Source organism: Gastrolobium bilobum, unplaced genomic scaffold (genome assembly GCF_033153095.1).
Source record: "Gastrolobium bilobum isolate Gb01-03AN ecotype WA unplaced genomic scaffold, APGP_CSIRO_Gbil_v1 utg19495, whole genome shotgun sequence".
Taxonomy (NCBI): Eukaryota; Viridiplantae; Streptophyta; class Magnoliopsida; order Fabales; family Fabaceae; genus Gastrolobium; species Gastrolobium bilobum.
The window spans coordinates 133,697-148,006 of NW_026898451.1; positions in this window are offsets into that span (position 1 = coordinate 133,697).

Below are 14,310 nucleotides of genomic sequence, written 5' to 3' on the forward strand. Positions count from 1 at the left end.
TTTATATTAGTAAAACCTTTAGGTTAGTGGCCTTAAAATTTATGAATGTTATTATTTTGTTTTTAATGGTTGTATATGTATGTTATTAAAACCTTAGGTTATTGATTTTAAATTTTATTAATGTGGTATTTATATTAGTAAAACCTTAGGTTAGTTGCCTTAAAATTTATGAATGTTATTATTTAGTTTTTAAAGGTTGTACATGTATATTATTAAAACTTTAGATTATTGACTTTAAATCATATTAATGTGGTGTTTATATTAATAAAATTAAAATTACAGATTAGTTTTCTACAATTTTATTAATTATATTATTATGTTTTAAAAGGTGTTATATTAAGTCTATTAAAAAATTAAGTTAGTGACCCTAAATTTTATTAATGCTATATTTATATTATTAGTGTACTTTCTTAAAAAGTATTGTTTAGAAATAACTTGAAATCTTTTTCCAATATAATAATTAATAATAAAACTAACTATAATTTTTTGTTGCTGAATTTAATAGTTTAATTACTGTGTTACATAAATTATGTATTTATTACATGCTTATTATTGTTATTTTATTATATTTGTGTATCACAGGTTCATCATGGATGGTGACATGATTAATTCGTGGCCCGAGGTATATGGTGTCTTAAGTAGGGATGTGCAAGAAACTCATATCTCCCAAGCCATATAAAACATGGGACTACTGAGGACCCTGAAGATTCGTAGAGCGACACAGGGTGCTAACGCTGATCCTCATGATCCATATAATATTTCGGAGCCAGTGGATGAGCACCTTAGACGTGTAGGTTCTTACCATGTTGAATGCATGCAACTGATAAACCTCTAGTTTATCATGTTTATAGGGCTAATATTGCATGAAATACATAGTCAAGAGCATGACTATTGAATACTTAGGTTTTATATTCAAAAATCATGGAAGTTGGATTTTAATATAACATATTTTGTTCTTATTGGTTTTGGAGGTAAATTGAGGAGAATTTGAGCACAAATAGAACAAAGGACTTGGAGTAAAAAATAGAAGATGAAAGTAGTCCTGAAATGCATCTCAGAAGCTAAGTCAATAGTGATAGAGTGCGTTCAAATGTGTGACAGCACATTAAAATGCGCTAATTATTGAGCAAACATGAAGAAAAGTTTCTGGATGAGCGCATCTAAATGTGCTATGTAACATTCAAACGCGCTAAAAGGAAACAACTTGTGCTCGAGGAGCGCGTTCCAATGTCACAACCAGCATTTGAACGCGTTATCATGAAGGAAGTTCCACTAGAGGAGCATGTTCGAATGCGTTTTTCAACATTTAAACGCCCTATAACAGTGGAACATTGCACTCAAGCACGTTTTAACGCGTTGTTCAACATTTGAACGCTCTCCTGCGATCCAATTCAGGCTTAACTTCTGCAATTCACTAAGGGCACAGATCTGTTGCCTATAAAAAAGGTTTTTTACACCAATTGTAAGAGCTTTAGATAATTGAGAATTGAGATGGCAATTTTGATTGAACCCGACATGTCAACCTGCCAAAACGGGGTGGGTTAGGTTATACTTTTCAACCCACCAACCCGCCAATTGTTTATTATTTGAAGAAGAAAAAAAGACTATGTCTGGGCGCGCTCTACCACTAAGCTAATAGCCCGTCATGCAGGCCTCCCGCCGGGGCCCGCTATGCCCAAAGCGAGAGAAACTCCATCCCTCTCTTTCCTTTTTTTCGCCCCCATGTCGAAGTATCGTTAATTCATTCATGCTCGTTCCAAGTTCGAAGTACCACTTGTACAAATAAGAATCCCCCCCGTTACAGGATTTCCACTCATTCCCCAAACTACGAGTGCAATGGAAAATGTAAAAAGTAACATTAAAGCAGCCCAAGCAAGACTTATTAGATCCCGCCCCACTTAGTTGTGGGTCAAAATGGGTTGGCGGTGGGTCGGAGCGAGTTGGCCCGCGGGTCAGTTTTTTTTTTACTAATAGGTAGTATTTTATTTGTCACTAAGCTTTTGTGAATGAATTTTTTTGTATCTTAGTACTCTCCTAGAAAAAATAAAGAAGAAAATTTTTATTTATTACAAAGGTTATCCATATATTGAGGCAAAAATAAGTTTTTAAAAAATATTTGACTGAATATTAGTATACATTTAGGTTTGAGATTGGAAAAAAATTAAAGGGATTGTGAAATGAAAATAAGAAATATTATAAAATTAATAAAATATAATTTATTTTTAATATTTAATTACTTTTTATTTTTTAGGCGGGTTGACCCGCCAACCCACCACAAAACGAGGTGGGTTAGGATTTTCAACCCATATCGAAATGCGGGGTGGGACGGACCAACCCATTTTTGGCGGCTTGGCAGCGGGTCGGGGCGGGCCGACCCGTTTTGCCACCTCTAATTGAGAAGAGCAAATCCAACTTTGGTGAGAGAAACACATCTTTCATATTTTGGAGCATCGGGAGCGGTTTGAATTCAAGAACAATCTGAAGGTTTTGAGGGTTCTTCATGCCATCACACCAATGGAGTTTGGGGGAATTTTTTTTTACCTTCTCTTGTCTTTGATTTCGCTATGTTATGCTAGACTTTTATGTAGTTACGGGTAGATGGAACCCAATTGAATTCTTATGTAGATGGATTAAATTTTCTCTGTAATTTTCCTCTTTACAATTGAATGAATTTATCTATTTTTGATGTTTTCTATGAGTTTGCTCCTTATAGACTGATTTAGGGAAATTGCATGACAATAAGGATGTTGGTGCATAAACCCTAATTTGATAAATTCATCATAATCCTTGTGATCTAGGAATAGACATAGGACAATTATGCAATCTTTAGATTCTTAATATTAATGTATGCTTTCTTGGGGAATAGCCGGAGAACTAGAATTCTTCAAGATTACATAGAATTAAGGTAACAAGGGATTGAGCCTTAATTACTTTAGAGGAATCGATTGACATTATATTATGGGCGATTATTTGATTGTTTAATCCATAACATGAGAAGGATATTAGAGGAAATCAAAACCTTAACTATGCTCTTTCTTGATTTTCAAAACCAACTTCATTTTAATTACTTGTTTTAATTATGAAATTTTATTTTCTTGATCAATCTTTACTTCAACTTTAAGTTTCTCGTACGCGATTGTCCAACTAAATCATGAGTAGTGAACTAGTGCTTGAAAATCAATCCTTGCGGGAACGATCTCGTACTCAAAGTACATTTTATTACTTTTACGACCAATGTACTTGCCAAAGTCGCAACAGCAACATTTGTCGGTTAGCAATTTAATTGTTAAACTGAAAATGTTTGCATTTGATTGATTGGATAATGACTATTTTTAATGGGTTAACATATTGCAGATTGATCATGCACTAATTAGTGCGTTGATTGAGCGTTGGCGTCCTGAAACTCATACATTTCACATTCCCCGGTGCGAAGTCGCCACAACTCTTCAAGGTGTTACAACTATTCTTGGTTTATCTTCACAAGGACGAGCACTGATTGGAGCGACGTCCGCTGATTGGGGACAAGTTATACATTGAATGCTAGGATTCCATCCGCAAGAACAGGATATGAAGGGAAGCTATTTGCAAATGTCCTTCTTAGACCGATACTACGAACACTAGATTGTGCATAAGGCGATCCTGTGGCAGAGCTGTTCTACACATGGCCTTATCTATTGCGCCTAATTGGTGAATTTTTGTTATGTGACAAGTCGGGAAATAAGGTTGTAGTACGATATTTGCCACTTTTAGGAAGAGATTTCGCAAATATGACCTCCTATAGCAGGGGTGCGGCAGTGTTAACACATATGTATAGGGAGATGTGTCAGGAATCCAACCCAACCACCAAGGAAATGGATGGTTGCATGACCTTGTTGCAAATATGGGCACAAGTCAGATTCTCGTCCGTTGGAATGGTTATACAACCCGAGTTCGATGTAAATGATCATTATTGCATGAGGTATGATTATTTCGTATTTTTTAACTTGTAAAGGTTGCAATACATATTTATTTAATTGTATTATATTTTGCTCCTGTTTTTTTATTTTGATTTAACAATTTGCAAAGCCGAGTTCGGACAAAAGAATTGATGCACTATAGATCGACATTTGACACCATGGTCAGAATAGATGTAAAAAATGCTTATTTATTTCATTATATGTCCATACTTTAGGTTATTTGATCATTGTTTATTAACTTTGTTGTTTTGCCACAAATCAACTGGCATCCGTATGTGCATTATAATTTTCTAGGTACATTATTTCAGATTCAGATGTTGTGGAGGAGTGTGACACCACTTATCTCCTTCCATATTGTGGAAGCTCACCAGCCGGATAGGGTCATACGTCAATTTGGGTTGGAACCATCTATCCCAAGTGCCTCTGCTAGACTTGGAGGAGTCCATGATATTACTTTGCGTGATAAATATACAAATAATTGGTTAGTTAAGTTGCAACCATTTTTGGCCAAGTGGGAGACGCAAAACATTTGGGTGGTCGTTGAGGAGGATGGAGGACTCGGATACATCTCGCCTCACCATGAGTACATGGCATGGTATCGACCTTGCACTAGAGATATATGACTATTAAGGGGCCCCCCTCGAGCTGGGCATATGGTGAGTTGTTATCTTTTTTAATTTATTGTATATTATAATACTGTATTGATATTTGGAATTTGGATTGTGTAGGTTGATATAGATGAGATGGCATGGTGGATGGCAGACGATGATGACGCTGCAACAAAGACTGAGATTCAGGCGGTTATTGGCATATCGATTAATATGTTGCTTGAGTATGGTCGTTGACCGAGCTTGGCCCGGTGGCACCTCCTATACAATTACCAGAGAAACTAGACGCAAGTGTTGAGGTGCAACCCAGGGCTAAGGAAGGTCACATAATACCTCATCGTCGCACGTGCATCCCTGCAGAGACACACAGTCTAGACGCGCTAGGACCTTAGGCACTGGGGATTTACGGACCACCTAGATATCCCACATGTGCTTTGGTTCCGTTTGATTATTTTTCGCATGTACAACCACAACAATAACCTAGGTCGCAAATATGCCACCTCGACCTCTTCCTCCACAGTCTTTTGGAATTTTTGTTGAAATGCTAATATCAATATTTATAAGTTTGTTGAAATTTTTGTTCTTTTTTTTTGTTTTATTTCAATATTTTTTTTTTGGTAAACATGCATCATGTTTATTAATGTTGGGTGTATATGTTATTCCGCTTATATGATACTCATTCAGTTCATTCTTAATCAATATAGAACTTCATCTACTCACACTTGGATTCCTCATCAATTAAATAAATAAAATATTAAATATTTATACTTTAAAATTATTAAAAATATTTTTTTAGTTGTTTTATTATATGTTAAGAGAATTATTTAAAACAATTGTTTTTTTTAACTCCTTGACTGATTTTCTTGATGCAAACCAAGCCAGCATCGCATTTAGTGTTGAGATATTCAAGTGTGATGAGTCCCACATTGGTTGGTAATGAGCTAAGTCAAGAGTATATAAGTGAAAGGACCCATGAACCCAATGCCTTAAGGTTTTGGGTTGAGATATGGTGTCGGATCCACTTGCTACGGTTGGTGTAGCCTTAGCTCATTGGTGGTGGTTCCCCGCCACGGGCTTCCCCTGACCCGCTTGACATTGGAGTTTGAGGGAACGAATTTCCCAACAGTGGTATCAGAGCCGGATTGGGCTCGAGCTAGCCTAGTGATTGGCTAGGAGGCGGGTCGAGTACTTTACGCTTCGGGTACTCGGTTGAGGGGGAGCATACCAATGGTGGGTTTCACACTTGAGGGGGAGATTGTTGAGATATTCAAGTGTGATGAGTCCCACATTGGTTGGTAATGAGCTAAGTCAAGAGTATATAAGTGAAAGGACCCATGAACCCAATGCCTTAAGGTTTTGGGTTGAGATATGGTGTCGGATCCACTTGTTACGGTTGGTGTAGCCTTAGCTCATTGGTGGTGGTTCCCCGCCACGGGCTTCTCCTGGACCCGCTTGACATTGGAGTTTGAGGGAACGAATTTCCCAACATTTAGTTGGGACAGGGAATTTCAAAGATGTTGGCGCCCGTGGCAGGGAAAGCATGGCACGTCTAAACTCAAGTATAGGTGGATAAGAAAAAGAAGTGTCATTGTAGTTGTTTAATATCAGAGGATAAAGGGTTGATGTTGGATCTAAAGATGGTGTTTACGGCAAAGATGACCGTAGATAATTTTAGATTATTGTGCACGATGAAAAATAAAAAGCCAAAGTGATTATGTGTGTGTTGAGATATATAAAAAACCAATTCAACCAAAAGCTTAAGTTAGTGAGTGAGGACTTTTTAGAAAGAAATTTCACTGCAAAGAAAGTGAAGGCGGTGATAATCGAACCCTGACACCGAAGTTTTGATACCATGTAAAGAACCAATTCAATCCAAAAGTTTAAGTTGTTAGATGATACTACATTAATGATTTTATATATCTCAGTAGCAGCAAAATAGCTAGGGTTTTCGGATGTGTATATGTGGGGTAAAACTCCTTTTATATAGAATTTCTTACCTGATAGTGGACTTAGGCCGAATGCTCATTATACCGCTGCATAACTATGAGTTTATATAGATTAGCAGAGTTATATTATATTTGTGAGTCTTCTATTATCATTTTAATTATATTTCTTATTCCATTAAAACTATGAGAGTTTTGCGTTTTTAGAGGAAATAGTTTCTTTTCTCTCATAACATGCATATTTAGTGATTTTTTTTAAAAATATTTTCAGTGGCATTAATCATTTATAAGTACTTTTATATCCCAATAATATGGATTAGGATCAATTTATATGTGTGTAAGTTATACTTTCAATATTGGTTATTAATTATAATTATATTTAATAGCTCTAATTTATTAGATGTGCGGTAGATTCAAGCAAGTCAACGATTAGAATTTGTTGTAAGACTTTTTATTTTGTACGGTTTAAAAATAACCTGTTCTATCTTTTATATATATGAGAAAAATATCTATCATTTTAAAGGATATAAGCTTATATCATTTTAGATCATAATCGTTGATTTTCGTCTATCAACAGTTATAATCTATTGAGTAAAACTTAATGAGCCAAATTTATTATTAATTAATTAATAATTTTGATCTCATAAATTATAACTGTTGATAGACGAAAATCAACGGTTATGATCTAAAATAATATGAAAGCTTATATCATTTAAAATGACAGATGTTATTCTATATATATATATGTCATATTTAAATTTAAATAAATTTGAAAATTTTGATGTGTTATTTATTATTTCAAATAAATGATTCCATTAATTAATATTATAACTAATTTTGTCCAGTTCATGGTTTCATACTTTAGTACTAGTTCTACCATGAAAATTGCTTTATCGGAAGAAAGGTATATCTTAGTGATTTATCACCTTGTTTTTCGATTCCCACGTATTTGCTTATGTTGTGATCAAGGCATGAGTTTTGGTCTAATTAAAAACCTACAGTTAAATCGTGAGAAATTCTTCAAGCGAATAAAATTGGGCAACTGGGTATGCGTAAATGTTTAAGGAAACCTGTGGCATGGGCATGAATGTGTCGAATCGAATTTTGTCCATATGCTATTAAAATAGAACGATTTAATTTGACACTTCAAGTTGTTGTGGATATTGATCAGAGCATGATATGGGTTCATTACGTTTAGATTATGAAAGGCACAACAAAGAACTCATGTCTTATGAACTTCTATTTGGGTCAAACTATTGATTTGGCGTTAAACATATAATCTTAGAGAAATATAATATAAAATTATTAGTTTCAAGCTCAAAGTGCTCTTGTAAAAAAAAGGATGTATTAGAGAGATATAATATAAAATCATGAAAGGTTGATCAGTTAATCCTTTACACATAAGATCAACATAGGTTCTTCCCCGGCCGGTTGATTTTCTCATGGCAAACAAAGCGACGTGTTTAGTTGGGGAAGGAATTTCAAAGATGTTGGCACCGGTGGGGCAATGAAAGCATGGCACGTAGAAACTCAAGGGTATATGGATAAGAAAAGAAGTGGCATTGTGATGAGGGGCTTGCGAATGGGAGCAGTGAACCCCTCACATGGCCATCGACTAGGTAGGGTCCATTTTACAAGACCTTTCGAGACAGAGTAGGTGACTTGGTCACAGGTCTCCGACTCTAAGGTCCCCTTGCAAATATTGTTGTTGCAGTCTGGTTGATGGGTGTTAGGTTGGCATGCATCATTGCTATATGGAATTTAAATCATATGTTGTCGTTACTGATCTCAAATATTATTTAATAATTTTGTGTGTTGACTGAAATTTGTGGATTGCAATGTAAATAAACTGGACTCTGCTCTCAAAATTTATACATTTTTTTTATTTTTCTTATACTAAATACCCTTTAAAATTCTCATCTCTCAAATTTCACCAAATTCAAATGAGCAAAAGCTAACAGAAGAAAAACTCAGTTCAGATACTACTCAATTGGAAATACCGAAATACGTCTCGTCCGAAAAAAAAGTAATTGTTTGAATTAATTAGTCATATATTATTAAGCCATTGACCATAGTCTTCTAATCGATCCTCTTAACTAAATGTACGACTCATTTTTCAAACAAAAAAATTAACAACGTCATCAAGTTGCAATGAATAAGGAGTGACATATGGCGGTTTGACCTTGGTCTCATGAGGTTTCACCGTTTTTTTATCCAATGAGCTGTGTTTGTACACTCTGGACTCCACACCGAATTTCTCATATGTTACTCTCTGATGGTATGTTTCTGAATTCTGACCAGGTCGGTTTGACAAAATGTATACTACTATTCCTGTTCTATTTTTGTACTTCTGTTGTTTTCTTAAACAGGTATACATAACGAATGATCAGATGGAGACATAGCCTAGTGGAGTGTCTCCCTTTTTAATTTTAAGAAATGCAATGCAATTTATTTGGCTCTTCACTGATTTAGAGATATAACAACCACCTCATTGGGTGGGCTTTCATGATAATATAAAAATTCTACTTTGCGTTGAAGATGTAAGCAACTCAATTTAATTTAATACTACTTGTTGTGATCTTATTAAGCCCTCAAATCAGGGCAAGCTGACTTTGAAACTTGGAGAAGCTATATGGCCTACGGACAACGCCGACATCATGTGGATTGGTCATGAATGACGTTTAACGATTAATGCCATATATTTATTTATAATTTTGCCGCCTCAGGTCTTTGGGTATAATTATAATTATATATTATATAATGATAACAATTATAATTAGATTTGTTGATTTTCGTGTTTCACTGTTTCATGCAGGATCATTTTAATGTTGTAAAAATAGTTAGAGATAATTTCGGAATACGGGTCTTCTGTTTTGGGAGGTAGGATATTCATACTGTCAAATTTTTTTACTATCACTTCGCTACTACTCTAATCACCATTGGATTAGAGAAGAAGTTGAATGAAGAGAGAGAAAAGAAAAATAACTTTTGAATCTAACGGTGATTAGAGTAGTAGTAAAGTAGTAGTAGAAAAATTTGGTAGTATGAATATCCTACACGTAAGTTTGATATTTTCAGAAATTGTAATGAGGTGGCTCATCACTTGACCAATCTTGCTATGGTGAGCAAATGTGTAGTTTGGAGACCCACCTGTTGGGTCGGCCTTTTGGCTTGGACTTTTTATCTTAATAATGAAATTGATTATTAAAAAAGAATATAAATAAATGTATAAATTAAACAATTACCGTTAAATTGAGTGAAATTATGTGAGGAACTCCTTTAATTCTACCTAAAGATGTTAGAATTAAAAATTAATTAATAATAACTGTCCTCAATTATAATATACCCATTTATACCTAGACAGTGATTGTAGCCTCTTGAATTGTTGAAAGACATACTAAATTGATAATACATGACCATAAAGATCTTTCCATCTGTCCCTTTGTAAGGAACATAATGGCTTGGACTCGATTGCTTATGAAATATGAACCAGGTACATAGGCCTGTATGGCCTGCCATTCTTCATATTGTCACATTTTCTGATCCAATATAGATTTTGGTTACAAATGGGCTTTGTTTGTAGTAATTAGAACACAAAAATGATAATTATATACAATATAGGAGTTCGTGTGCACGGAAAAAGATTAATTTATTCGTGAAATAAAAATGAAATAAAACATTAATAATTGAATATAGTTTTTTTAAATTTATAAATTATATATCTTAACAAGTGAAATTGAATATAATAGTAATATTTTAATGCATATTATATGTCATGAAAATTGATCATCAGAGGATTTATTTATAAAAGAAAATCATATAAATTTTTTTGAAAATAATCTTTGAAAATTAGAGTTGTATGTGTATCCGTGCATATGTACGTACGTATACGTGTATTATAAAGCTATTGAATTTTTACCTATATAAATAAATTTTTTAAAATTTACAATATTTTATTAAAATAAAAAATAGTATTAAAATTTAAACATTTTACTATATGAAAAAGCACAAATTCTAACACAAGCAGTAATATTTTAAATGTAATAGTCATGCTTGGCACAATATACAATTATTATTTGACATTAATATTTCAAAAGTTGATATTAATATTACAAATGCTATATATTCTACTTGTGTAAGCATAATAATTTATAAAAATAACAAGAAATATAAAAATAACAAGAAAATTATAATATGTAAAACAAGTCTATAAAAAGGGTGTAAATAAATTGAATTAAATTAGACTTTATCTTAAATAGATGCAAGAATATTTTGAATATGAGAATTTTTCTGTACAAATAATGTAGGGTGATTTTTTTGGGGTAATACTATCCATTATTCTCATTTTTTATTGTATCCTATTTATTTATTTTAACTTTATTTATTGTACTTTTGGATTGGACACATTTTCTCGGGGACACATTCTGCCATTCTAGGCATTCTGCTACAGTATTTACTAGTTTATAACCTTTTAATGGGACAAAAAAAAATAAAGATCAAACATCATGTAACAACCATAAATAATATATAATGTTTAAGAAAAATATTTGATATATTTATAAAGAAGAATTAAATAAGACAATAAAAAAATTGTTGTTTATCACTATGATGCCAAACACACAAAATAAAAAAAATATATATGGAATTGATAACAGAATTATATGTTGTAAATTACAATGATCAAAATAAAAGATATTCAACAATTCTCAATTAAAGCCTCACAAAATCCGTTTATGCAGTTTTAAACAACTCTAAAAATATAACTAAAACTAAGACACTATATTATAAAAAATATTGTTGGAATAAAAATCCCCAAAAAATAACTTCAAAATGTTAAAAACTATACATGCACATAAGATGCACATTCCCATATATAATTTTTATTTATTTTTTTTTTTTTGTAATCTACACAATTTTAATTTAACTTTATGTGCATCACACCTTTTTATCGAAAATACAACACTAATTTTGTCTTTTCCTATCACTTTATACATACAGTTCAATTTCATAACATAAAACATGTTAATCAGAACAATGAATTTGATAAATCCCAAAAATTTTATTTAGTGTCAAAATTTAAATTTAATAGATATATGCAAAGTTCTTTTATTAGAGAGAAATCTGGGTCTATGGACCTCTTCTACAGCTGAAATACATATCTCATGTCAAGTGACTATATCTAAATTTAATAGATATATATAATTCTTGTATACATGAATGACAACAACAACCATAGAGAATATGAAAGTGCACATTCAGTAATTCTAAAACCACCCGAATTCAATTTTCATCTATTCCAATCTCACAACTAAAATTTAGGGTTGCTATAGTGGTATCAGATGAAACAATATTAAATTTCCAACAACAACAGGAGAATTCAAACACATTAAATATCGCACAAACGATAAAAGTAAGCTAAAAAAAGCAGATATATATCGGCTTTTTCTCCATACCTCTATCCTTTTTACTCCACTCACAAAAGCCACACACAAAAAAAAATAAAAATCAAAAGCCCAACGAAAAATAAATTACAAGGGTATTTTCAAAAGGCAATAAAATCAAAAATCTCCACACACATTGCAACAAAAACAAAAACCATCACACAACCATAAGAAAACCAACAGAACCAACAACACCAAACCCCAAAGAACAACGGTCTAAGAAAAAAAGGCCTTACGATCTAAAACCCAAGAAACATGTTACCCCTTATAATTAGAGGTGACAAAGTGGGTGATTTGTTCTGTTCCGTCCAATTATCAATCAGCCAAAAAAATGAGTTAGAGTTTTTGAAAGTAGGCTAAAAAATGCGGCCCACCTTATTGGCCCGAATCTATTTTATACTGATCCGCCTCGTCCCTTCATGTCATTAATCCGCCAAAAAATGAGACACCTCACTCTACCCGCTTTTGAAATAGGTTGTAAAATTGAGCCTATCCTACTCTATTTGGCGAGTGAAACTAAATGGCCCGCCGAACTGAATATGTTTTGTCAGCCTACTTGCAACCATGAACAAAACCTCAAAACCAAAACCAGAAAAACGACAAAACAAAATGTAAGAATAGTCAAAATCAGGAACAGATCAGAGCAAGAATCACCCGCAGCGACACCTACCACGGTACACAGACACTAGTTCTACACATGTAAACCTTATAAGAAAAAATTTCAAAAATCACCCACAAAATAAAACAAAAATTTAACGCAGCCCACAAAGGAAAACATCAAGAACACACCCAATTTTGTACTTCTAAAGAAAATAATTTATAGATTAGTATTATACTTTTTTGCCGCACAATCCTAATTTACTTATTTTAAGCTTAATATCCACAACAACGTGCGCAATTTACTTAGATCTTTTTAGGTTTATTATATTAGGGAAGCGTGAGGTTTATGAGAATTCATTTACAGGAAATTGTTAAAGAAAAAACAATAATACTAGTATCTCAATCATTGATTCTGAAGTATTTGTCAATTTATATGATAATCATAAAGTTGATTAGGACAAAAACTTTAAATTAGAAATCGAAGAGCTGCGTTTTGAAATAAGGGACGAGTAAAATGCGAGGATGTCTAATTCCTAAAAAATACTATAGTTAAAAATCATATTATTTCTCCGAGCCATATTCACTCATGAGTTTGCTCAATTTTATTTTAAATAAAAAGTTAACAAAAAATTTAAAAATAAATTCTACATATAAAAATAATTAAATTACATGTATAAATGTGCTAATGTTGAAATTACACTTATTCGAAGTTCATATATGACCTTATCAAAAAGTTCATTTTTTTAGTATATCGAAAAATTCCCATATATTAAAGTTAATTTAAAATAGTAAAGAACTTACCTTACTCATGGTCAGTATTCAAAAAAAAAAATTTATAATGAAGATATTTGAATATTTTTTTGTTTATTGACTTACGTAGGTTACGTATTTACAGTACTAATACTATCTCAATTATTAATATGTTTGATTTATAGCTAGAGATGTCGTTTACTGAACCTGAAGCCACGTATCACGATTATTATATTTTATTTGATCCTTTATTGGATAATAATATATGATTCATTATTTTTTATATTAAAATATTTGAAATTTTTATCGTTATTTTTTTTAGATATTTGAGTATGTTTATAATTTTTTAATATAAATTATAGAATTGCATATAATTATCGGTCATACTATTCAACCAGTGATCTAGTACCTCGATCGGGCCAATGTGGCTGAGAAAAAGAATTGTGTATAACACATGGTGACTTTATATTTTGATAGAATAAAGGTAAAGTGTTTTTTCAATAGGTAATGATATACATATAAATAAAAAAAATTCTAATAATGAGAAAAAATATAAGTTATAACAGTTTTGTAGATTGTTTAGTGCGTGGGGGCTAGTAGCACTGAGTGCCATGATCCCTCCCCACCACGACACTCACACGTTTTTTTTTCTTCATGTGAGTGTCATGACTCTTTCTCCGTCACTCACACGATTGTGCCACTTGTTAGTCTTATTATCGTAAAACTTCGAAAGGCCATACTTTTAACTCAGGTATCTAAATCATATAATTTTTTTTATTTCACATAACTTTTCGAGATCTAAGCAATGATATCTCATTTGACGTATTTTATCGCTCACAAATATAATTCGAATTGTAACAATAGTACCACAAATATAGCTTCAAAGGCATCAAGTATGGCCAGCATGTTATCATCTATCCCTGCTTTGTTCCTTAGAGTTCTCTATTTTTGCTCCCACTTTTTCTTCGTTTTTTTTTTCTTCACAAAAACAAATTTTGAAATTAACTATTGT